Consider the following 27,463-nt stretch of genomic DNA (forward strand, 5'->3'; position numbering starts at 1 on the left):
CCGCTCTCCATTGTATCAGATAGGGATAGTCGTTTCACTTCCCATTTCTGGACTAGTTTCCAGGAAGCAATGGGAACCCGACTAAATTTAAGTACTGCATATCATCCACAAACAGACAGACAAAGTGAAAGGACGATAGAAACTCTAGAAGACATGCTCCGAGCATGTGTATAGATTTTGGTGGTAACTGGGATAACCACCTACCCTTAATTGAATTCTCCTATAACAATTGTTATCATTCAAGCATTGAAGCTGCCCCATTTGAAGCACTGTACGGACGTAAGTGTAGAACTCCAGTTTGTTGGGCAGAAATAGGAGAAAGTCAGTTATCAGGTCCTGAAATTGCGCAAGAAACCACTAACAAGATAACTCAAATCAAAGAAAGACTGAAAACAACTCGAGATCGTCAGAAAAGCTATGCAGACAATCGCCGCAAGCCGCTCGAGTTTCAATTCGGAGACAAGGTATTTTTGAAAGTTTCTCCTTGGAAAGGAGTAGTACGATTCGGTAAGAAAGGAAAGCTGAGTCCAAGGTACGTAGGACCATTCCCAATAATCCAACGAATAGGACCACTTGCCTATCGTTTACAACTACCAGAAGAATTAGGTGGAGTACATGATGTGTTTCATGTATCCAACCTCAAGAAATGTCTATCTGACGAATCCCTGGTAGTACCTCTTCAAGATATAGAGGTAAATGAAAAGTTGAAATTTGTGGAGAAACCACTGCAGATAGAAGATAGAAAGATCAAGTTTCTTAAGCACAAACGACTAGTACTAGTCAAAGTCAAGTGGGATTCAAAAAGAGGACCAGAATACACTTGGGAGCTAGAATCAGAAATGAAGCGAAAATATCCTCATCTATTCCAGTAAATCTCGAGGACGAGATTTTTATTAAGGTGGGGAGGATGTAACAACTCTCACTAATATTATTACTTATTATGTTAATTGTCCAATAGGAAACCCTAATTGAGAAACCCAAGTAATCCTGTATAAACCCTAAAATTTTCAGAACAATCAGAATCAGGATCAGGGCCCCTAAAACTCAAGGGGGGGTAAACCCTAATTGACGATTATCTAAACAGTTTGCTGTAGGAATCAAATTCAGTCGAACCACCAACTCACCTAGCCTACAAATGAACGTGGCCACCCTATGCTAGAACTAGGCCCGTCGCGCCACGCGCGGGAGCTAGGTCTCCCTGGCGCGCCACGCGAGGGAACCAAAATCCCAGTATAAATAGGGGGGTTGGCACTTGAATTCTGGTGTTCGTTCGACACTCAAATTCCATTTGTACGCTGAGATAACACTTAATTACTACAAACACACACAAATCACTAAACGCTGCTGCGACAAATAGGGTAATAACTCGATCGCTATTACGATTCAATATCCGATCGATTGAAACTATCCAACGAATGTTTAAGAGCCGCTCAAATTGGGTTTATACTTTGTCATTCGTCGTTAATTCGATGGATGTTTAAGTATTGCACTTTATCATTTGTTGTGAGGGTTTAATCTCGTGAGTTGTCGTAAATGCTGTATTAGTTACTAACCTAGTTCGTGTGCATTGTTATTTAAATTAGGTTAACAAGCTAATCAGTAGGCTAAACTCTGCCCGCATAAATCTGCAATGTGAGTCATTCTCTTTTTACCAAACTTGCTTTCAACATCATGTTTGTTTTCAAAGTTATAATTACAGGGATTAAGTCTTTGTAGTCTTCATTACAGCCGGTATGTGGGGTTTTGTATACATTACTTGTTATCCGTCACCATTGGACAACGGGTTAGCCAAGGGGTGATATGACCATAGTCACGGACACCATTGGACAACGAGATAGCCAATAGGTGGTCGAGTGACAAATACCGTGGGTATATGGTTGACATATAGAAATATTGTAATCGCTCTTAATACTGTAAATTATAACAAAAGTATCATTTTAGACAAAAAGAATGATTCACTCAGTATTTCCCCGCTGATAAAACCTTTTTCAAACATGTTTCAGGTGATCTGTTGTGATCCAGGAAAAGTGCCGTGTCGCACTACAAGCTTAAGAAAGTGGCTCAATATAAATAAAGAAACATGTTTTGTAAAATAAAGATTTCCCAGTGAAATCACTTTATTGTAAATTACAGGGTTTATCCCTAATTATGAAATAAATTAAACACGCATTTCAAGTTTAAAAAGATCCTGATAACGTCTTCCGCTGTCACATCAATTAAATACCACGGGGTTCCTGTCCCGCGGCTCTTGACCGGGTCAAACCGGGCGCAGGGGCCGTGACATATGGCAGCAGCGCACGACCGGCAGAAAAGTTACGCTGACAAACATAGGAAACCCTAGGAGTTCGCTGTAGGCGATCACATTATGCTGAAGGTCTCACCCTGGAAGGGTGTTGTGCGTTTTGGGAAACGCGGTAAGCTTAATCCTCGTTATGTCGGGCCATTCAAAATTCTGGAGCGAATTGGTAAGGTGGCCTTCAAGCTAGAGTTACCTGCTGAGTTGGGTAACGTTCATGATGTCTTCCATGTCTCTCAGCTAAAGAAGTGTTTGTTTGATGAAACACTTGTGGTACCGTTTCAAGAGCTGAGAATCGACGACAAGTTGCAGTTCGTCAAAGAACCAACAGAGATTATAGATCGGGAAGTCAAGGTCCGTAAGCATAGTCGAATTCCGATCGTGAGGGTTCGTTGGAACTCAAGACGTGGACCGGAGTTCACGTGGGAGCGCGAGGATCAGATGAAGCTCAAGTATCCTCACCTTTTCCCAACTGAACAATCTAATCCTAATGCAACTGGTGAATTTCGGGATGAAATTCCCTTTCAAGTTGGGGATGATGTGGCACCTGGGGAAAATCCACAGTCATCCTGACCTATCACTGTGCTGTTTTGGAATGCTTATCAAATTTCGGGACGAAATTTCTTTCAAGTTGGGGATGATGTGACATCCCGGGATTCCAGGACCTTTCCTTTACGCGTCACTCGTTTTACAAACTTGTTTTATATTTCGTTGTACAGCGTATCATGTATATTATTTTAGAATGATATTAGTATAAGTTACTTGGTGGTTTTATGTGATTAGCATTTAATAAAAATGACAAAAACCCTTTTTATCATCACATTGCTCGACGAAAGACTGCTTGACGAAGAAAGAAATTCGTCGCCAGTGGGTTTTTCGCCGACCCAGTAATTCATCGCCTGGGGGTTCTTCGCCGGCCCATGTTCCCTAGAAGCCCAAACCGAGCCCCATGCCCATGATTCTCCTTTTGTATACGTAAATACATATAGAGGGGCACACATCCTCCTTCTAACGGTTGCAAACCCTAGACCCCTGTGGAGTAGGCGACGGCAGCAAGACCATTCGAAGAACAACACTCCATTTGCTCCAGTGCGTTTTCTATAATCTTGTGGTTAGTATAATCTCATTTGTCTTAATCCTGATTAATTGTTTCTGATCATTGTGCGGATCTGTGTAAATTGTGGCTTGGATTTTGTGAATTCGTATGGTCTAGAGTAGTTAAAAACCATGTTGAACTAAATGAGGCATGATCACCAGCTAATGCGAATAAACGGTTTCTATTGATATTAAGCGGCTAGATGATAAAGGAGATTTACATGCTAATGAACTAGAGATTAAACTTATTTCGGTTTCTATGATTACTCTCGGTTGTATGCGGTTGATGTGGGTTAGGATAATGACCTTGATGATTATGTGAAATAGCAATAACGCCTAGATTTGTTTATGCGAAACTCGGATCCGAATGACAGTCTTGGGGTACTCGTATGACTGTTACGATAATAAGATCACATGAATATGATGAATGTCAGATTTGTTTAGTTGTTGACTGTGATGATTTGATCCGAGTGAATGATTGGTTGTAACCAAGTTAATGAGTTAATGGTGATTAGAGGTTCATGAATATTTGGAAAGTTGTTTGATCTTTGTAACTGATTGGCCCTGATTAATGGAATTGCATAACTGACCTCGCACAAATGGATCCGGATCGCACAAGATACCTGGATCGCACAAGCTGCCCATAATCGCACAATAGGTCTTGGGCCAAACAAGAGGTTTGGGCCACACCGGTGCACAATGTGAGTTGGGCTTTGAACCGGAATCGAGTCGCACAAGGCCATTCACCGTGTTTGGGCCTTGTATCGTTGGGCTGGGCTTTATGAGCGAGTGAGACGTGAATCACACAGCCCAATTAGAAACGCACACTTTTGTTAGTCGCATAAGTCTGTTGGGCTTTGTACACTTGAATTGCACAACTATGATTGGGCCACACATTCTTGTGAGCATATAATTAGCTGTTATGTGTTTTATACGTCATGAACTTGCAATGTAAACTGTATAATACACGAATGACTGTTATGTGTATACGATGACAAGGTTTTGATGGGTTGCGTGAATAACTGGTATGACTTGTGTGATGATATGTGTAATCCTTGTACGCTGCATGTGTAATGTGAATACGGAATATGTGATTTATATGCAGACGAACTGATTGTCTTTCGGTAACCACGGTAGGGTTTGACTTACCAACTGGGAACGGGTAATGTAACGTAACATACCGAGCAAATCTAAGGTGAGTTCACTGCTCTTTTTCCAAGCATGCGTCCTGGGGAGGGACATCTGGTAAACGTTCCAGGGAGGAATGTCCGGTTATTGGGTTTGACTGGAATGTCAAACTTAGGATGTTGGTTAATACATCCATATCTATCATTCAAGTCCCTTCTACCGATTTGTTGCCGGGGAGGCAACATGGTATTAGTTAATAGCGCTATTTAGGTTTGGTACCCACACACCGTACCGGGGAGGACGGGAGTGAACTAATGACCCCAGTCTTGACCATTGCTTTGATAGAGGCATTGGGGAATAGGGCAAATAATCTGGAGCCATCAGCGGTAATTGAGTTATTAACACTATCAAATCATTGAAATGTTTTATACTTATATCTGGTAACTAAAACGTGTTAACAAACTTTGAACGCACCAGCTTTGTCTGATACACTTGTCTGCATGCTTGCAGGTCTATAGGTTTATATCATTGGGACTTGCTGTCTGGGATGCTGGAGTGGTCATGGGTCGACTTACATGGAATCATGAGACATGTCTAAAGGCTTTTATACACTTGTGTTATGAAACTCTTAATTAATGTAGTATGCTTCCGCTGAAATGTAAACAATGTTTTGTAACGAATATTTTAATAAATGAAAGTTTTATTTGAATTAATATTATGAGTTCAATGTGATTGGTGGTTGGATCCTGGTACGTCACACGCCTCGCGAGGTTTCCTGCATGTGGTAATTTGGGGGTGTGACATAAACACATAAGCAGGAAGTTATATCAAAACTATTTTATATTGAACTTCAATGATTTCAAATACAATATAGTGATTATACAAACTCCCCCTCAGATGTCACTCACTTTGCTGTTCGTACAAAAGGAATGTTTGTGATCAAATAGATCTCTAACACATGAGATCTATTTATACAAGTACGAAAGCTCTGTTTGCAATTAGCTGACATCATCTTGATAGTAACATCTATGGGAATCTAACATCAGCTATATTACATTAACATCTGTTCTAAGCTAAATACTGTTACATTGAGTAAATCTCTGTTCTTCAAACTGCTGTTGGCTTGTATCAAACATCTGTTTGACCACCACAAATCTTTGGTTTTTATGATCAGTACTTTGCTTAAACAGAGCTTTGGCCTTAAACATTGGTTTCTTCTTCAACAGTGGTTCCGAGGTTTTATAAAGATATTTGAATGTCTTCAATAGATGTTCGGATTAGTGTTCAAGATTCACTATGTTTGGGAGGAGAATGATTCACTATAAAGATTCACTATCTTTTGTAGGTCCAACACATATATTCTTCTAAGCTTTGCATGATAAAACACTCTTACTCCTTTGCTTATTTATATTAATAAATACATATGTTGTGTGAGTTTCAATGGGGAACCTCGAAAAAGTGAGAAACCGGAGAACCATACATTTACTATGTTATATATCACATAAAAAATAAATTTAACAGGTAAAAAAATAATTTCTCATTTTTGGAGGTTTTGCGTATAAAGTCCATGGTAAAATGATGGAAGTAATGCTACAACGAAAAAATGAATTAGCCGTGGAATATGATTGGGAGGGTTATTGGGAAACCGGTAAAGATTGATCATAGGTCGTTTTATTTTTTATTTCCTCTTATTTTTTTATGTTTTTTAGTTGAATTTTATGTATCTTTTATTTTAATGAAAGTTTACTCCAATGTTTAGTTTATTTTTAATATAAAAATAGTTTTAGAGTAATAGTGCCACTAAATTAACTGTTTTAGAGTAGTGAATAAGGAGAGTGAATCGATACTTCAATCTTGGAGGACGTCATGGTACCTTAGATAGTGCCCTTTCCCTTTAGAGCATCTCTAATGCTTGGTCCGTTGGAGGCATCCAGATTCCAGACGAGGCAAACCGGACTTACCTTGCAATGGAGAAGATGACGAGGGTTGTTCGGCGTGGAAGAAGTTCGCTCCAGCGGACCAAGCTTGATTGAGTTTGGTGGACCGCTTTGCATATGTCTGATTAAAATAAAAGAAAAGCTTTTTTTTTGTGTGGTTTTTTTTGTTAAAAAAAGAAACCTTTCTATAAAATAATTTTAAACAATAAAATTAAACATAAATTAAAAACAAATATAGAAAATAAAAAAATATAACAAACTAAAAATAGTAAAAAATTATTAAATTAAAAACATTACACAAAACATAAATAAGACGAGATAATAAGCCTAAATAAACCATATAATTAAATCTAAACACACCACATAATTAAACCTAAAAATATAAAATAAATAATAAATTAATTATATTGTTATGAATTTTAATTTTTATATATTAATATTTTAATAAAAAATAAATAATATAGTTAAGTAAATAAATTAAATATAGATTATAGATAGTTAAATAAAAGAAAAAGTAGGTGATGGGGTGAATTTTTTTTTTTGAACGACAAATTTGGATCACTGAGGACAACTGGAATATTATCGTACCATAAACGGAATCACTCGATCATATTCATCTCCACTAGGCAATAATGCCTATATACCAATTTAGGAGTAAACCAAATAAATCTGGAAAAAAACCTTCTTGTGAGAATCGAACTCAAGATTTAATGGTCCCTAAGCCTTATCACATCCCTAAGATGCCACTAGGCTATAAATACCATGGGCTGATAAGGTGAATAATGAGGTGATAGTTTGGAATGGTTTAGTGTTGTGGAAAAAAGTGAGATTTGAAATGATGGATTTAGACCACTACTTAGCATTGTGGTGCTCTTAAGACCACCCCAAGGACCACGGAAGTACACCCAATGGTCTAACACATAGGCCAACATTCTGAAGTAGTCAAGACTGGAAGGCAAGAATCATAAAAGTTTGGAGCTAGAGAACTAACAAAACCTTGACAACTCAACCTGGGGCAAGCTAGAGAATCATCAGAGCCTTGACAACGCAACCTGCGTCAGTTGCTTCGCTCAACCTGTGTCACTTTCTAACATTATAGTGGTTGAAGTCATCCTTTTCAATTGTTAAAAGTACGATTTTATTTTATGTAACTTAATATTATCTCAAATGAAATAATTTTGGGTAAATTACATTTTTCGTCTTTTATTTTTGTATCGGATTACAGTGGATACCCTTTAACTTTAATAATTACAGCCACAGTCCTTTATTTGGAAAACTCATTACACCTTACGTCCTTTAACACTAACACGGTTAAAATTTTCAGTTAAGTTATACATGTGCCTTACACATGAGGGTAAGTTGGTAATTTTCAATACTTATATTTATACACAAAACACAGACATAAAGTATCATCACTCTGGTCCTTCTTCTCCCAAAAGCCCTCTCTCTAGCCCTAAAACCTAAACGCCTCACCACAGTCACTCCAGCCATCTGTCACACACTATCTGAACACCCGGAAGTGCTCTCTCTCTAAACACTGTTGGGAGTTACCATTCCGGCCACAACATAAACCACCATCACTCCGGTCCTTCTTCTCCGTCTCTGACCGCTAAAGTCGCCGTCGCTACACACGAATACCAGATCTGGAACCCTATCCGATCATGGTTTGTTTTTTCCTTTTTTGTTTGTTGGTTTTTGATTTGTTATTTTTAAACAAGCATTTGCCTGTCAAGAACTCTAATTTGGTGAGATATGTATGTAGATCTGTAAATATTAGTTTATGTAATTTGGTTCATGTAGGCTGGTGGCCATTGTTGGTTGTTAATAAAATTCGAACTTTAGAAAAAGAAAAAACCCTCTAATTTTGATCCCATGGTTCATGCGTATTCTTTTAGGATTCCTTGATTTAAAATCTGGTGAAAACCATATCATTTATTAATGTTTAGTGGAATTGTTTTATAAATGAGAAATCATGACTGCCAATAGGTCTGTTTGTGTGGTGGTGGCAGTGATGATAGTGTGGATGGCAGGTGGTGGCAAATGGAGAAGAAGCAGAAGAACAATGAGAAAATGATAAGGTTTAATTTATAAATATATTTAAAGAAAAGGGTAGCGTAAAATTACCAACTTACCCTCATGTGTCTAATTTAACTGAAAATTTTAACAAGGTTAGTGCTAAAGGACGTAGGGTGTAATGAGTTCTCCAAATAAAGGACTGTAACTGTAATTATTAAAGTTAAAGGTGATGTGCACAAAATGCAACATATAAATTACATCAATTGTGGCATAAAACTAACCCTTTTTTAGTACTAATGTTGGAAAAAAGTGTGCTTTTGTCTTCCTTTTGTATTTTCAGGATTAAATGAGCTCAAATAAACAAAAGAAGCAAAAAGACAGCTAAATCTAACATAAATACAAGAAAAGGAGCAAACGTGGCATGCCCGACCTCCCGACAGCATCTTCCCAAGCAAAACAAGAAGACAGAACACTGAACACGCCCCGTGCTCAGTGAGCACGGGGGCGCGCCCAAGTGTCAGCAGAAAAGACAAAGTTGTAGAAGCTTCCATCGCCCACCACGTGGTCGTGCTCAGCGGACACGGGGCCATGGTCAACTCTGAGATTCGCAGGATCTAGGGAAATCTTGATAGTACATATACGCTTCTGCACACGGGGTCGTCTTCAGCGGACACGGGGGCGTGGTCAACTAATGCAGATAAACTACAATTAATGAAGAAAGAGAAGGAGGATGGACACGGGACCGTGCCCGAGCTGCTGTTCAGGTTATAAATAGGGGTGCTTGGCTCATTTGCAAACCATCCCTTGGCACACCACCTCTCTCACACTTCACCCACCACCCACCACCTTCACAACACCATCATCCACTACCATCATCCATTGTCCATCATAGAGTGTGTGAGTCGTCTCGGGATCTAAGATTGATCGTAAGAGTTCTTGACAATCAAAGGCCATGTTTGCCTAAGTCTCTTACATCACTTGGTGAAGACAAGTGTTTAGTGTAATACTTTTTATTTTTAATCTTTTGCACTTTTTAATTGGTTTTGTATTAATGACTTTAATTACTAGTTTCTTATGTTGAAGGTGATTCTTCCTTATCGTTTGTCCGTGGTGTCTTGGCATTATTTTATTGTCTGTATAAAATAAAAGATCACTATTCATATCTCCACGGTCTATATGGAGGTATGTTGGCTACCTGGTCGGGGGTTAAGGGAACGGTTTGGTAAGATTCTTGCCATTGTTCAGTGTATAGATCCTGCAAAGGACCTGGGTTAAATTTAGTAGGACCTCCTTCAATACCCACCGGTATTGGATGGCGGGGGTCCAAACTCTTTGATCCCCTCATAAGTTAAACTACTATTAAAACTTTAACCCGGCTACTTAGGACTGTATCCTTGCCGACTCAGACTACTTAGCCGAGGGTAATGTCGCCTTCAAAAGAGGGGCCTACCACATTATGCATTAATAACTTAATTAATTATCTTTCAATAATCCGACCCTTTAGGATTGTATCCTTGCTGACTTTAACTACTGGGTTGAGGGGTAACGTCGCCTTCAAAAGAGGGGCCTACTACAATAACTAAGATAATCTCTTAAACAAGTGCAAAAGTGCGAAAATAATCAAAGGTTACACTACACACGAGTCGGATCCAAGTGATTCATCTTGTCTATCTGTTTTACTTTTATCTTACTTTTCCGCATTTTAGTTAGTTTTATTTTTCTAGTTTAAAAAACCTTTTTCTAACATTTTGATTTGATTAGACGTTGAGGATAAACCGGTACTAAAAGCTCTTGTGTCCTTGGACGACCTCGGTATCTTACCAACACTATACTACGTCCACGATGGGTGCACTTGCCCATATGTGTGTTTAGTGTTAGTTAATATCGTGTTTATAAATTTAAAACTTGGCTAAAAAGTGTAAAAATGACTTAAAATATATACCTAAAACATATACACACTGACACGCATCAAAAGGCTATCCGTTGTAATCTGATACAAACATAAAGGACGAAAAGTGTAATTTTCAAGAAACCTAATCACTTTACCTTTTTTTAATATTTATTACCAAGCTACAAAACTTAAGGATACAACCTTTTAAAAAAGTAAGTTAAACGATAAAATAGTCTAGATGGTCGTTGTAAGTTGGTTGAAGCTTTTATAAAAATTGGTATGTTACAAATGATTTTGGTGTCTTTTCTTTTCTTTATGTTTCTTGGGACTTGTTAGGCAACCAAGTAATTCAATTCGTTAATTGAGATCATTTTCTTTTTCAGTTCTGAAAAGGGTCCGATTCGTCCTGATTCATCACCACCGGCCCGACTCCAACGTGTTAGGGCAAATTAGGTGGTGGGGGTGGTTTAGCGATAGTAATCGACGACGACAAATTCAAGTTTCTTCTAGATCAGGTTTAGTTCTGATGGTTTCTTGTCCTAGCAATGACGTTATTACAAATGGTTCTATTTAAAGGTTTGTAGGTGGGCGATGGTGGCGGCGTTATTGGTGCTGGCGGCGACAGCTTGGTGGTGTTGGTGATGGTACGTTTGAATGGGAGATAGACGGAGAAAGTGGGGGGGGGGTTTGTTTACCAAAACACACCTTTTTGGTTCAAATATTTGTATATAGATTCTGGAGTTAATTGCCAAAATCGCCCCTGAGGTTTGGGCACATTTGCCATTTTCGTCCAAAATGACACTTTTGTACCATTTTGCCCCCCACGCTTGTAACTTTTTGCCATTTTCATCCAAACCACCAACTTAGTTTATTTTTTCTGTTAAGTTGAATAATATTTGGATGAAACTGACAAATATAAACCACAGGGGCGATTTTGGCAATTTACTCAAACTATTTTAATTTCTTTTATTTAATTAATTTTGTCACATATATAATAAAAAAGAATATACATATAATTTTTTTATTATTATATTATAAAATTTATAATTATGTATGTAACTACTTACGGGTAGTATGGTGTTGCTCACATAAGGTTTAAATGTAAATATGTATGAAGATGGAGAAAGTTTGCAGAAGTTGTTTCGAATGAAAAAATGGGTGTACTGTATTCAATAAACAAAAAACAATAAATAGCCATACATCATACATATGTGAGGATATTAAAAAAAACTACTCTACCTAAAAACTAGGACATGAGAAACAAGTCAGACGATTCACAACCCAATAAACTCGGTACTAGCAAGTCTTCCACAAACTCTAAATAACATGTGATTAAATACAGCTCCTGACCCGCTACCCCTGACCCGCTGACGTGATGTGAAAACGAATCGATTAACCCCACAAATAGGTCATGCACCAGTGTCTTAAGTCAGTTAAAAAAACAGCCGGTTCACAACCTAAAAATTAGAGTCATCTGTTTTAAAAAGGTTAATGATTCAATGCATATCAATTTAGCCTGTGTACATATTTGTTTTATCCAAATCATTCGTGTTAATTCGATCACTTACAAAACGTGTGTTTGTTTGATCCCCTCTAATAGCCTTACAATTGGGATCAAAGCGGTGACAACTTTTTGGGAAGAGCAATACAAGTGAAATGTAACAACGAAAGTAAAAATGAAAGACGTGTATGAAAGATTTTCGTCAAAAAATCTGGACGTCTCACAATCTCTCTTCCATCTCTCCTCTCTCTTCCACCTAGAACCGGACAGTAATTTGGGATGGCAATGAAGATGCTCTAAAGTAATTCCCGACTTTTTGTCACCGGAGATGAAAATTTATAAAAAAAATATGTGACAAAACTATTATTTTTTTCATAAAAAAAATTGCATGTATATTCTTTTTTATTATATATGTGGCAAAATTAACTAAATAAAAGAAATTAAAAAGAGTTTGACTAAATTGCCAAAATCGTCCTTGCCAGTTTCATCCAAATACCATTCAACTTAACAGAAAAAATAAACTAAGTTAGTGGTTTGGATGAAAATGGCAAAAAGTTACAAACGTGGGGGGCAAAATGGTACAAAAGTGTCATTTTGGACGGAAATGACAAATGTGCTCAAACCTCAGGGACGATTTTGGCAATTAACTATCGATTCTGATTTTGTTTCTAATACAGTTCATGGTTGATGTGTTGGTGGCTGATGTGGTGGCAAGTGTCGGTGGTGGCTGATGTTTACAGTTTATGGTTTATTTGGATCTAATGTTGCGAAGGATTGTGGTGGTTGTGGTTGGCGAGGCAGTCACTGGTAGGTGGTGGTGAGGCGGTTGCTGATGGTGGTGATGCCCAGTGGTGCTGGTGAAGAGAGAAATAGAAACATGTAGAGAGTAGATGAGAGAGTGTATTTGTATTTTGTATGGTTTGGGCGATGTATATAAATCTAATAAATAATTAAATTTTTATCTTTAAAATTACGAAAATACCCTTAGTTATATACTTGAAGTTACCAAAATACCCTTTCAGATAATAAACAATTTGGATGGAGTTAGAGGTGGGGAGCAAAATAGGAAAAACATAGCAAATTATTGGAGGAAAATAGACGTTTTTAAATGATTGAGGCAATACCATTAAAGTGACAAAACCACAAGAAGCAAAACGGAAGTTTACTCTTAAAAATAAAAGAGTAAACCGCCATTTTGGTCCCTGAGGTTTGGTTACTTTTGCCACTTTCGTCCAAAACTCAAACTTTTTGCATCTGGGTCCCTGTTGGTTTCAGTTTTATTGCCATTTTGGTCCAAAAATGAAATCAGGTCATACTTGTCTTATAAAATCCTGCAATTTTGTCATTTTCCTCAGGGACAAATCAGGTCATATTTGTCTTATAAAATATGGTATTTATTTATAAAAAAGAAATGGTCATTTTGCCCCTGCGGAAAATGACAAAATAACATGATTTTATAAGACAAATATGACCTGATTTCATTTTTGGACCAAAATGGCAATAAAACTGAAACCACAGGGACCCAGATGTAAAAAGTTTGAGTTTTGGACTAAAGTGGCAAAATTGACCAAACCACAGGGACTAAAATAAAAAGTAACCAACATAAATTTGCTTTAAATATATTTGGAAAAAAAGCACCGGATGTTAATAAAACTCTAACTTTCTAGTGTTAAGCCTCGGTATAAATAGGTACTTAACATATAAAGTAACTTAACGTAAGAGGTAAAGGAGAGAAAACATTTTTTTTCTGAATTTTTTTTCTCAACTTATTAAGAACGTATTTTACTCTCAAAATCAAAAATAAAAAAAATGTATAAATTACACTAGTAGAGTAATTATAATTACTCTAAGTTTGACATTACTCTACTAGAGTAAATGCATGTTTTTTTAATTGTTATATTTTGCAACTAAATATCACACATAAAAAGACGAGAAAAAAATAAAAAAGAAAAATAAAAATTCATACTTCACTTCTCATGTTAAGTCCATTTTATATGTTAAGATCTATTTATTTGATCCTTACAATTTTTTCTAAACAAACTCTCATTGGATTTTTAACACTAATCACTAGATTTTTATCGGTGTCGCCCGTTGCGGCAACGACATCACGTTTGCGACTTCGTTACACTACTAGAAAAATGGTTTTTTTGCTACAAAACTTTTTGACAAATTTCCCACAACTTAATTTTGGCGACAAATTTCCCACAAATTATAGACAAATATTAAAAAACCATAAATTTCCCCACAATTTTTTGACAAGATAGTCACCAAACCTATATTTGTGTCAATTTCGTCGCAAAGTTAACTATGTTTCCAACAATGTTCCCACAAAACTTTGTTTTTTTTCATTTATTAACTTTTATTATTAGTTAGTGCAATTTATAAAACAAAAAATTCAAAACAGTGGCAAATTTGTGGCAACTTTTTGACAAGTTTCCCACAAATTTTAGACAAATATTAAAAACCATAAATTTTCCCACAATTTTTCGACAAGATAATCACCAAACCTGTATTTGTGGCAATTTCGTTGCAAAGTTAACTATGTTTCCAACAAGGTTCCCACAAAACTTTGTTTCTTTTTCATTTATTATCTTTTATTAGTAGTTAGTGCAATTTATAAAACTAAAAAAAAAGAAAAAAACAGTGGCAAATTTGTAGCAACTTCCAACGATTTTCCCACGAAATTTAGTTATATTATTTATCAATTTTTATTAACTATTTTTTTAGCGGCTTAATTTTTGTCAATGGGATTTGAACCCTCTTTCATATGAGAAGGAAAAGTCTTATCTAACACTTTGATACGGCTAGGCCAAAGGCTATTTAAATGTTAATTGTTAGTACGATAAAAATAAACGTTTTTTAAAAACTAAAATATGAAAATTTGTGGCAAAGTTGTCGCAGCTTGCCACATTCTTTCCACAAACCATTATTGTCTTTTTATTTGATAACTCATGTTATTTGTTCATACAATATAAGAAACAATTTTACAGACTAAAAAAATCTAAAATTGTGGCAAAGTTGTCGCAACTTGTGACAATTTTTCCACAAAACATTATTTTGATTTTAATAATCTTAACTTTCACTCACTCACTGGTCTACAAGAGTCTCAACTTAAAAAATTCCGTCTAACATTCCCAAATTGTACGAATTTGACCCCATAGATCCTTTTTCTAACGTGGCACAAACCTAATTATTGGCTGATGTGGTTAGTTATGTGGCACAAACCTAATTATTATATTTTAATAATCCTAACTTTCACCACCACCACAATTGGCCACCACTTCCATCACCATCACCTACCACCACCATCCACCACCATCATTCACCACCACCACCACCATCAACTGTAGGTCCACCCGGAGGATCGAGTTAAACCTCTTCCCTGTTTTCCGATGACCCCAAGAGTGCGGAATCAAGTTAAACCAAGTTCGAACACGTAAACGACAAACACGAGACTCAACGATTAACACTCAATGTATTAATGCTTGAAACGGTTACAGTACAATGTTTACAAATACTCTCTGTAAACTCTCTCAGTGTGTGTTCTCTCTATCTTGTGCTCTCTGGTGTGTTATCTTCCTGTGTCTTCAGTCTGCTGTTTATGTTGGCTGCAGATCGACGGAGGAACTGCAGCGACGAAGAACCTTGACGAAGAATCATGGCTGACGAAGAATAGGGATTCTTCGTCGTAAGCCTTTGGGGAACCACCATGTGACTAACTTCTGATCTTCATTGTTCATCATTCATGGCGAAGTATATGCTTCGCCATGTCTGATTCTTCGTCATGTGTAAGTAATAACAGTTCTTTGTCAACAGTATGCAACATGCAGGTTCTTCGTCAGGAGCACATGCAGGTTCTTCGTCAGGTGCATTTCAAGGTGTTGGTTCTTCGTGAACTCAGCTGCAACATGCAGATTTGCAGTATATAATCAGCCGCAACAGATATATCTGCAACATGCAGATCAGCAACATGATTGAACCGAAACTCGATGGAGGATATCGGCTTTGGTCTTTATTCCGTAACACGGGCGAACCGAGTCGAGACGCATCCACAAGAGATGCATCAACATCAACAACAACAACCACCACCATCAGCCGCCACAACCACCATCAACAATCACCACCATGGCGATTGGTGGTGGTGGTTGTGGGGTGGTGGTGGTGGTGGCGGCTGACAGTGGTGATTGTTGATGGTGGTGGTGGTGGTGGTGGCGGCTAATAGTGGTAGTGGTTGTTGATGGTGGTGGTGAGTGGTTGTTGATGGTGGTAAAAGTTATATTATACAAACCTTAATACCCTATGTGCTACCAATTTCCTTTCTATAATTTAAAACTTTAATTTGATTCTTATACTATATATAATATACACTTTTAATATTACAAAAAGCGTCCTTTATGTTGATACTAGATTGCAAAGTGTGCCCTTCGTCTTCAAAAATTACAAAAGCGTACTCGATGTTTGCAATCCCTTGTACGTTATATGCTTTAGCCCGAACTCGGTTAGTTTTATGGTTAAATTTGACCAACTGAACCCCACATGAGGGTATTTTAGTCATTTTACATTATTTACTCAAATACATAAACATAAAAATTAACATATAAAAAAAACTTAATAAGTATCTCTCTCTAACACATACACATACCGTCTCTTTCAACCTCCACCATCAGCCACCACCTACCCACCATGACCACCACAACCCCCACTCAATTTATAAAATCCTCTAAAAACACAACATATTAGCAAAAACAAGAGCATCAAATTGAATCAAAACAATTCAGATCAACAAAAACATGCAGATCAATCCGTACACTCAAAAACCCTAACAATTTCAACATAAAATGAAATATAGAAATGAAGAAATCAGATCTAGAACAACCTGAATCCTCATCTTCTTCACAAAACTTGTCGGTGGTTATATAACAGCAGTGAACGACAACCATAATGGGCAGTAATGAAAAAAGGAGTTTCGACAAATCCAGATCCGGTGGATTAATGGAACAACAGATTTTAGGGTGACGGCGACGACTTTTAGGGTTTCGACGACGACGGAGCAATGTAGTGACGACGAGTTGGTGATGTGATGGCGGTGGTACTGTGGCATTGGTGCAATGACAGTGGTGGAGGAGCTATGGGCGGTGGTTTTGTGATGGCGGTGTTGCGATGCCAGTGGTGGTGCAATGGCACGACGCAGGTTTTCGATCATAACCGCGTCGGTTTGTGTCGGGTTTCGGGCCGACATGGGTTTCTGCACGGGACGGGTTTCGGATCGCAACGGGTTTTGGGCCGACACAAGTTTCCGCACGAGACGAGTTTTGGGTCGTGACGAGTTTCGTACCGTTTTGACGCGAACCGTTTCGAGGCAAACCGTTTCGACGCGTACCGTTTCGATGCGAACCGTCTCGACCCGTACCACGCGAACCGTTTCGACGCGAACCACGCGAACCGTTTCGACCCGAGCCACGCGAACCGTTACGACGCGAACCGTCTCGACGCGAATTGTGTCGACGCGAACCGTCTCAACCCGTACCGTCTCGACGCGAACCGTCTCAACCCGTACCGTTTCGACCAGTACCGTTTTAAATCAAACCGTTTCAACAATTTGCAAATGGTGTCTTCATCGATGGATCTCCAACAAGCATGTCACTAAAAGATTACCGCCAGTTTGGTACGTCACGTGTTCACCGACATATCACCAAGAGTCTTTAACTAGCAGATTGGCTATCAAGAATCCGTAGGTATTACTAATTTTAAATAATATCAATTATATAATAGATTATTACAAATAAAACTGTGTTTAGACCAGTAACGTTTTGAATCGAACCGTTTCAACGCGAACCTTTTCAAACCGAACAAAATTGCCCCTTTATGTACAATCTCATTAAAAAAAATTTAACCAACCCGACCCGAAACCCGTTCTGACCCTAAACTCGTTCTGACCCGAACCCATTTTGACCCGAACCCGTTTTGACCCGAACCAAAACAACCCCTTTTTTAATTGACCCGAACCCGTTTTGACCCATGACCCGACCCAACCCGACCCGTTTGTCAGGTCTAAATTGTTATGGTATTATAATTACACTACTTAATATCTATATTTAAGGAGTCGCTCTATAAAAAATAAATACTTAATATCTATATTTAAATATTTAAAAATAAAATAAAAGGCTTCATATAATTTATTACTTTTGCAGTTTGCTTGTTTTCGATGTACCACTCCATAGACTTTTCAAATGACTCTTTTTAAGATTGAAAAACCCAAAATTATAAAGCCCTTAAATATATTTTTTCCCCGCTGATTGTATTTTGGCGCAATATTGTCCACTTTTCATCCCATCTTTTCGCTGCTTCTATACTGGTGGACGGAGTGGTGGTTTTAGGCGGTTTCCCTCTTTGTTTCAGAGACAATTTGGAGCTACAATTCGAAGTTCACCCAAACCGGTAGGTTGTTCATCTATTCCCTTTACCAAGATAACGATTAACCCTCTGTAAAATTGACTTCACTAGGGCTGAGGATTGTGCGATTAGGGCTGAGGACTGTGCGACTGCTACTGGTGGTTTTCGGCCATAGTCAGCTTCTGAGTTGGTGGGTTCCAGCGACGCTCAGGTACTGAACCCATCTTTGTAAATCAAATGCCATTCCTCTATAAGTTTTATATCTGCTAATTTCATTGTAACACTCATCTTTATTTTTATGAATTCTTGTATATGTATACCATTTATCATTTCATCCTCTGGTTCTTTGTCTACCATGACTACAATTGCTGTTAATTGCTGCTCTTGGTGTTGTTTATGTTGGTGCAGTTGTCTGTCGACTACATCTTCGTTCGAGTCTTAGAGTTTTAGAATAGGAATGATTGTAAATGATTGTAAATATGAGATAGTGAAATTGTATAGTTGTTTAATGATTGGATCGCTCTTAGGAACATGGGCCGCTCGAACGGACATGTTGGTTCGCTCGAGTGACAAAGGTCTGAACCGCTCGAGTTGCATGTTAGTTGGACCGCTTATGTGTCAACTACATGGACCGCTTATTGGGCCTGTCCAATAAGCGGTCCCAGCTGTCTATAAATACCTATGAGCGATCTGACTTGAAAAAAGTAGTAACGTTTTGGTGAAATCGTGCCGAGGTTCTGCCGGTGCGAGATTCAAGTTGTAACCAGCGTCAAATCAATACAACAAGTAGTTAAAGTGATATTTGTGCTGTTTCTACCTTAGTTTCTTGTTATTCCGCACCTGAAACCAAGGAGAAAGCCTCTGAACGACTCGTTCGGGTCACGAAACGATCCTACAAGTGGTATCAGAGCTCAGGAGGAGGTTCTCTGCAGAAATTAGCCGGATTTCGTCACTTTTTCTTACTTCTACACCTTCTTTTTCTGATTCGAGAAGATTTCACGGTCGGAATTTGCTCAATTTTTCACAGATTGTGCGAAATAGTATCGAGATAAACCATAGAAAGTTTTAGATCTAAATTCAAAGTTTTAGTGGATCAAAATTGGTATTGAAGTTGAACCGCTCGTTCGAACAAGCTCTTGGACCGCTTATCCGGACGAATCAGGAACCGCTCATTCGGTCGGATCGACCTTGAATCGCTTATCCGGACATTGTGAATCGCTCATCCAGACGAGTTTAGAATCGCTCATCCGGTCAAATTGTTTCTGGATCGCTTATTCGAACAGAGTTTGGAACCGCTTATCCGGTCGGTTAGAATCGCTCATCCGGTCGAATTGTTTCTGGATCGCTTATTCGAACTAATTTGGATCGCTTATAGAACTGATTTGGATCGCTTATTTGGATCATTTCTGGATCGTTTTTTTCAGACAATTTTTGGATCGCTTATTTGTCATCTGGATCGCTTATTTGGACCGCTTATTTGACACAATTACTGTTTGGTTCGCTTTTTCGTCATACTTAGTTCGTTTATTTGTCAACAAACACACGTTGGATTTTCAGAAACATGGAGATGATGTTTGATGATCAGGAGAACTATTATTTTGAGAGGTTAAATGAGTGGCATCACGGATTTATAGATGAGAATTATAGAACAGTGAGCAAAGAAGGTTGGGCAAAAAGGTTCAAATATTTCGTATGTCTGAAAGATGAAACGTTGGAAGATCTTGAAAAACGATATGGAGTCTTACTTGAATATCTAAAAGAACATGAGATATTTCTATCAAATAGTGAAAAGATAGAAAAGTTTGCAGATGCATTACCTGTCGAGTGGAGTGAATGTTTGGAAAATTTGAGAAAAGATTCAAAGTTTTCAAAATTACATCTAAACAAATTCATCAGCAAACTTAAAGCTCATGAACTTGAAACCAGAAAGAAAAAGGAAGAAATGATCAAGGTTTTGGAGGTTAACATGCTAGATCTGGATTCAGATGTGATTGAGGAAATACACAAAAGAGTTGCTAAATGTGTCAGGGCAAAACATGTGCTGAAATATGATTTCAAACGAGGTTGTTATATTGATAATAATGGAAACCCTTTTGATTTCGTTAAATTGTTTTGTGCAGGTACATTGATAGCAAAGGAAAAAGAAACTCCAAAAGCTGAAGAATCGGTGAATAATGAAACAATGTGCTCAACATGCGATAACTTTAAGACTGACAATGACAAACTTGAAAGAGACATAGAAAGTTTGGCATTTGAAGTCAAAAAGTTGAAAGACGAGAAGCACGTTGCTGAAAATCAGATTCTTTCTCTGGAAAAAGATTGTGAAAAGTTGAAAGCTGAAAATGACAAACTGTTGGTTGATTTTAACAGTTTGACTTTGAAAAATCAAGAATTTGAGGGGCAAGTGAAAATTCTTGAAGATGGGAAAAATGTGTTTAGTAAAAACAACATTGAAAAACAAAAGATGATAAATTCCCATCTTCAGAAAATTGTCGAACTTGAAAAAGAAGGTGAAAGCGCTCAAAAGAGAATCAAAGAATTAGTAAAAGAGCTTGAAAGCAAAAAGAAATCGTCAGAAGATGAGGATTTCTGGATAAAGCTTGAAAACAAAAACCTGAAAGCAAATGAATCAAAATTTCAGGAACAGATCAAAATTTTGATAAATGAAAAGTCTGTTCTTGAAAATTTGCAGGTTGAAAATGAAAATTCCATCAAGTCTCATCTTGAGAGAATATCTCAGCTTGAGGAAGAAGCTAAGAATTCCAGGACCAAGATAGATAAACTTGAGAAGAAATTGATCAGTTTTGCGACTAAATCTGACAAGTTGAATATTCCTTGTCCAAAACCGATCAATTCAGTTCCGATGAGTGAAAAGGCTACAAACGTTGACAAAGTCAAAGTCAAAGATTGTGATGATAAAACTGATGAGGAAAATGAGAAATTTTATTCAGCAGATGAGTCTGTGACAGAGTCTGATGATGAAAATGTTAAGAAAGAAAAACAAAAATTGTTTTTAAAGTTGAAAGAAAACTTTCAGAAAACTGTTCTGCAATCAACTGAAAAAGGTGAATGCTCTAAGCAAAAACCTGTGAAGAAGATTGTAAAACAGAATCAAAACTTTAAAAATGAAAGAAAAAACTCATCAGTGCGATCATCCAATCAAAAGAAAAAATTACAAAAAATAGAAAATGAAAATTCAAAATTTGTTGTGTGCAGGACAAACCACAGTGCAAAAGCGTCAAAACCAGCACATTTGAGAAAGGAATATCACCAAGCCAGACAATGCTATGATCTGAGCATTTGGTGTGAAAAAGGTGGTAACTGGTATGATAACAGGGTGTGCTACAGCTGCGGATATCAGGGGCATATTGCTGTTAACTGCCAATATTGGAGTTATGAGACCAGGAGGTGCTATAATTGCAATATTAAAGGTCATATTGCCAGAGATTGCCCAAAGAGATCGAATGACAGATTGAGGGCAAATTCTCAGAAAATGGCAAAGAAGAAACCAGTCGTTGTCAAGCTCAAAGAATTGAAAGCTTCGGGCCAAAATGTCAAAGAACCTAAAGTTCAAGAAACAAAAGTGAAGCTGTCTCAGGGGCAGAAAGATCGACTGAGGAAAAAGAGAAAGAAAGCGAGAGAATATCTCGAAAAGATTTTGTCCTCGGGTTCATCCGTTGGAAAGAATATAAGTTCTGATGAATCAACTCCCTCGGATGCAAAGTCAAGAAAACCGAATTCGTCAGATGCAAATCTGAGGACTAAAGAGGATAAGAAGAAGAAGAAAGTGAAGTTTTCACTTCCTGGCGATGAATCTGTTTCTTCGAAAACAAAGGAGCCACATGTCGGCGATGAATCTGACTCATTAAAGTCAGACAAGCCACATTCAGGCAATGATTCTGGAATGTTAAAGCCAGAGGAGCCATGTGTTGAGGTAAAGGTCGAGAATTCTAGTTTAACAATGGATGAGAAAAATTTTCCACCATTGTTGAACAAGAATTCAAAATCACCCAAGGCTGGTCAGGCTTGGGTGAAACTTTTCAAATAGAAAAACCTGACTTGCCGGAGCTCCCAGGTTGGTAAGCGTGGAGCATGAATCGGCATCTTTTAAATCGGTGTTTGAAGATTTTGCAGGAATTGCCGGAGCTCCCAGGTTTGTAAGCGTGGAGCATGAATCGGCATCTTTTTAAATCTGTGTTTGAAGATTTTGCAGGAATTGCCGGAGATCCCAAGATGGTATCGTGGATCATGAATCGGCATCTTTCTTGAATTTTATTCGGTAACGTCAATCATGTAAACGGTAAAGAGGTTTGGTTGTGTTTGTGAATGTTTTACAAGTGGTACAGAGGATTCTGGACTGCATATGGTAAATCAAGGACATTAACTTGTACTTGGATTTTCCTACTTTTGTGTAGAAAACAAGATGATGAAGTAACCCCGTACCTAAATTGTTTGGTAAACAAACTTATATTTTCCGGAAAAACCATTTTGATTAAAACAAACTTAAGTGTTTTGAAATCACAATGGGAAAATAGTTTGTTGTGAGGGGGAGTTCTGATTGTTTATGCCAGGTGGATAGAGAATTGAAGTGATTCTCATCAGGTTGTCAAGTTTGTACAGTTTGTTTCAAATTTTCCCAGAAAATCAAAATTGAAACATATTTTGATTTTAGGGGGAGAAAAATTTTAAAAAAATTAGAAAATTTGAAAATGTCAAAAACAATAAAAATTTAAAAATGAGTTTTGTTGTGAAAAAGAGGAAATGATTGTAAATCAGTGGACTATCACAGCACGCTAAAGAAATGTAATGTCAAATGTGATAAACGGTCTCACTAAAGATGTGACGATAGGCTCAGCTAGACTAGTAGATTTGCGATAACGATACAAACTTAAATGTAAAAGCCTAGTTCTAGTGGGAAACATGGTTGAAAGCATAGTACTTAGTTTTGTCCTTCTTGACTGTGTGCCTACTCGGTAATCGCTGAATGCCAAAAAGCATAAAACTGGTTGAGTTTGTGAACTTTCACAACTTTGCTGAAAAGTCGCTGTGATTGTGCATTTCTTTTTGCAAAGATTTAAACTTGTTTGATTTTTTTTATTTTGTTTAAGCATCGGACATCCTCTGCGTATACGTGAGTATCGACCTGGATGTTGTTGCCTAAACGTTCTGCTTTATTTTCTTTGGTGTTTCGTTTAAGCTTTGGACCTCCTCTGCGTATACGGAAGTATCGACCTGGTGGTTAAAGCCTAAACAACTTCAACTTGTTTTATTTTCTTATTTTGTTTAAACATTGGACTTTCTCTGCGTATACGGAAGTATCGACCTGATTGTTAATGTTTAAACATTCTGCTTTGTTTTCGCACATATCACAGTTGATGAAAGTTTAAAGGCATTACTTGAGTTAGTGTATTGCATGATGAGGGGATATGCTGAGATCGTGGGGTCCATAAGAACTTAGTGCATAATTAATATACCTTAAACGTATCGGTAAGCATTTCGAAAGTTGATTAGATTGAGCTTAAGTGGACAACAATATTGTCAATCAACGTGAATCGTTTAGAACTTAGAACGATTAGAAGCTTAACGGTGCTCGTGATGTGTCTCAAAAACTGATATGATCCTCTTACACAAACTCACAAAAATATGCTTGTACATATTTCATTTTCTGCATTTAAATTTCTGTTTTTGCATTTATGTTTCATATTTTAAAAAATTCAAAAAGATTTTCGACAACTGATGGTGAAGAGCTGATTTTCAAAATCTCAAAGGCTAAACTTGATGAACAGTCAGTTTTTGGTTTGGGAGAGAGTGTTAAATTGTGAAGATTTGAAATGCAAATTTGGTTCATTAACTTGATGAATAAGTTGAATGGTAACCTACAGTTTGATCTTCATAATTTTTCTTATATGATTTGTTGATTCATTAAGTTGAATTGCAAATTGTATTAGTTTGTAATAGTATGGTTGAGTTTTGCAGGTTTCTGATCCTGTTGCTACAGATAGCCAGGAGACATATCAGAACCAGAGATGATGAGCTGAAACAGAGAGAAGCCAGGATATAATTTCGATGGTGGTAACAAAATCCCAGACGTCTATCCTAGCAGAGTGATAGGGGGAGTCTGATGAAGGTTATAGCCAAAGAAAGTTAGATCCAGGCAGAATTCTTGAAGAAGACCGAACTATATCCGAGAATGTCTTGTTGAAGACTCTCACTGAAGATTCCGTCAACATTCAAGGGGGAGTCTGTTGGTGCAGTTGTCTGTCGACTACATCTTCGTTCGAGTCTTAGAGTTTTAGAATAGGAATGATTGTAAATGATTGTAAATATGAGATAGTGAAATTGTATAGTTGTTTAATGATTGGATCGCTCTTAGGAACATGGGCCGCTCGAACGGACATGTTGGTTCGCTCGAGTGACAAAGGTCTGAACCGCTCGAGTTGCATGTTAGTTGGACCGCTTATGTGTCAACTACATGGACCGCTTATTGGGCCTGTCCAATAAGCGGTCCCAGCTGTCTATAAATACCTATGAGCGATCTGACTTGAAAAAAGTAGTAACGTTTTGGTGAAATCGTGCCGAGGTTCTGCCGGTGCGAGATTCAAGTTGTAACCAGCGTCAAATCAATACAACAAGTAGTTAAAGTGATATTTGTGCTGTTTCTACCTTAGTTTCTTGTTATTCCGCACCTGAAACCAAGGAGAAAGCCTCTGAACGACTCGTTCGGGTCACGAAACGATCCTACAGTTTAGGGTTCTGCAAACCATCACCCATTAATACAATAATAATAATAGTTCTTAAAACAGATAAAATGATTTACATTCTCTTTTCAAGACATATGAAATCATGAATTAACAAACAACATAAAAGAGAGGCATCTGACCCATCATCTCAGTTGGAATTTACGTTGCGATCAAACTTTCTGTGCGAACACAAAGGTAGTAAAATCGGCGGCATACTAAGAATAGGATTAGCATGACGAGTAGAACCACAGTTTACGACCCGCTTGTACCTATGTGGCCCGTCGCTGACATCAAACAAGAGCCCAACGTACTCCATAGCAACAGATGGTGCGAACCCACTGTACACCTCGTTCCATTTAGCCGTTTGTCCTACCTCATCCACAAACCTCAGTGCCTCCATTTCCACCCTCATGTATCTACTTTTCTCTGATCCAACATTAACAGTTTCATCTTCTACTTCAGAGTGGATAACATCAATTTCGGGGCGTATATTATACTTCTCATTTACAGATTCAGTTTTGGTTTCATCCCCAACTGAAACCTTGAAACTCACATCAGTCTGAACCAATTTGATGGTGGATTTCTTTTCATCCCCAACTGAAGCTTTCAAACTCACATCAACGACCTTTTCGACTACACTCTAATCTTTAACCTTGTGATGTTCTTCATGACCACCAGTTACTACCGACTTCTTTCGGTAAACACCCCTTTTGCCCTTTTCCCTCTGGAATCATTTTCCCAAATGTATTTTCATCTTCAACCACTAGATCATTCAACTTTCGTGATTCAAAACAAGACAACATTCGAGCAACTTCGGTAGCTATAGACCTCTTGAAAAACGTTCAAGTGCGGCAGCGATTCTAGGATCCACGACATCCTCACAAGCCGATTTCGTAATCGCCATTGGTAACAAATCAAATGTTCCAATCATCTCACTCGCAACTAGCCTTATTCAACTTTCTAATCTCCTACTTAATTAATGGATTAGTATTTTTTATGATCCAATAAGTGATTCAAATGGATCGGATTGGATTGGATATGGATCAATATCCAATCCATTGACAAGCCTATTGTGAACTGCTCTCCCCACTCCTCCAATTTCCCGCTAATCTGTAACACTATTTGACTGGGTGAAGAGTCTGCTCCAATAGTTTAACTGAGCTAATTTAACCCAGTGGAATTGTATCAGACTTTCTAGCTCTTGATGTTTGTTCTTGCTTGATCAAACTGTTATGGTTAATCAAATCTCTTGCTCTTGCTTGATCAAATCGTAGCTCTGTTGAAGCATTCTCTTACTGTAGAACTGCTTTTTTTTTGCTGATCTGCTGCCTTCCTTCTTTCTGATCTGGACACAATTTCTGAATTCAAATTCATAGAATCATTGCATACAATGATATAAAGATTTACATGTTATTTTAATTTCAAACTTTATATTCATAGTAATAAATCACTGAATCTGTTTGTTTAGGAAGTAAACATAAAAAAACGTATTGTACAAGGATCGAACCTATGGCTTCTTGTAAAAAAAATTAATGATAGCAGGACTGCTACAGAAAACATCTTGGTCAACATGTCAATCTCATGGAACATTGCACTTTCCCGTCTTCAAAGTTGACCACTTTGACACCCCAAGCTCGGCTAACCGTTGTTTAGAAACCTTCTTTTCCACCCTTATGTTATATATCTCCTCCAATGGTCTCTGCACACATCTAATTAGGAACGCATTTGTCTATCGATTTATTTATCAAGATCTTTTGTTGCTTAAAAGTTGGAAACTACCTGTTTGACATGTCCATTTAGTTGATTTTTTTATTTCTTTGACCCGTTTAGTGATTTGAGAGTTAACATGACTTGAATAACCTGCAACTGGATACTATATGTGCACGCATGTGTGTTCTTACTGTGTTAAGCTCTAATACTTTTTCAATTTTAGTTATAGATCTATAAAAATGTCGTCGGATACAGAATGGATGTACGGGATGAGATTCAATAAAGATGGTACTTTAAATCAGCACTTTCAACAATGTGTTGATTAAATCAGCACTCTCAAATATCTTCTAAAATATCTTATCATCTTAATCCCAAATGATTAATGCTTACGACAGGCACAAAACACAAAGCTTCTCAAATATCTTTTCAATATTGTAGGTTTGTAGACCCAAAGGTACATAGACGTGTCAAGGAAATACTTGAACAATGTCTTGATGGAGATTGGGTCACGTTTAAAAAGATCCCCCAAAACGTAAAGACGCGCATGTTTGATCGCTTCCGGGTAATCTATCAATTAATTAGTTGTATAGGTTATAATTATATGTTTTACTTATTGCATATTTATCTTTATTTTTGTAGACTATGTATAGATGGGATCCAAAAACACACCAGAGCATACGTCATGCATTTATTTGCGTGCTTAAAGATCGATTAGAGGCATAATGAGCAATATGAGGAGAAGTTCTAAAAAGAAAG

The 27,463-nt window shown here is 37.6% G+C and overlaps 1 long non-coding RNA gene across 1 annotated transcript; it reads left to right on the top strand.

Annotated features, from left to right (window-relative positions):
- The first annotated feature begins 18,217 nt into the window (after positions 1–18,217).
- LOC110935142 lies at positions 18,218–27,437 on the top strand. Its single transcript, XR_002588900.2, has 4 exons — positions 18,218–18,302; positions 18,369–18,468; positions 27,146–27,269; positions 27,347–27,437. It is a non-coding gene; the product is annotated as an uncharacterized LOC110935142 (long non-coding RNA).
- Positions 27,438–27,463: the final 26 nt, after the last annotated feature.

This window comes from Helianthus annuus, chromosome 15 (assembly GCF_002127325.2).
Source record: "Helianthus annuus cultivar XRQ/B chromosome 15, HanXRQr2.0-SUNRISE, whole genome shotgun sequence".
NCBI lineage: Eukaryota > Viridiplantae > Streptophyta > Magnoliopsida > Asterales > Asteraceae > Helianthus > Helianthus annuus.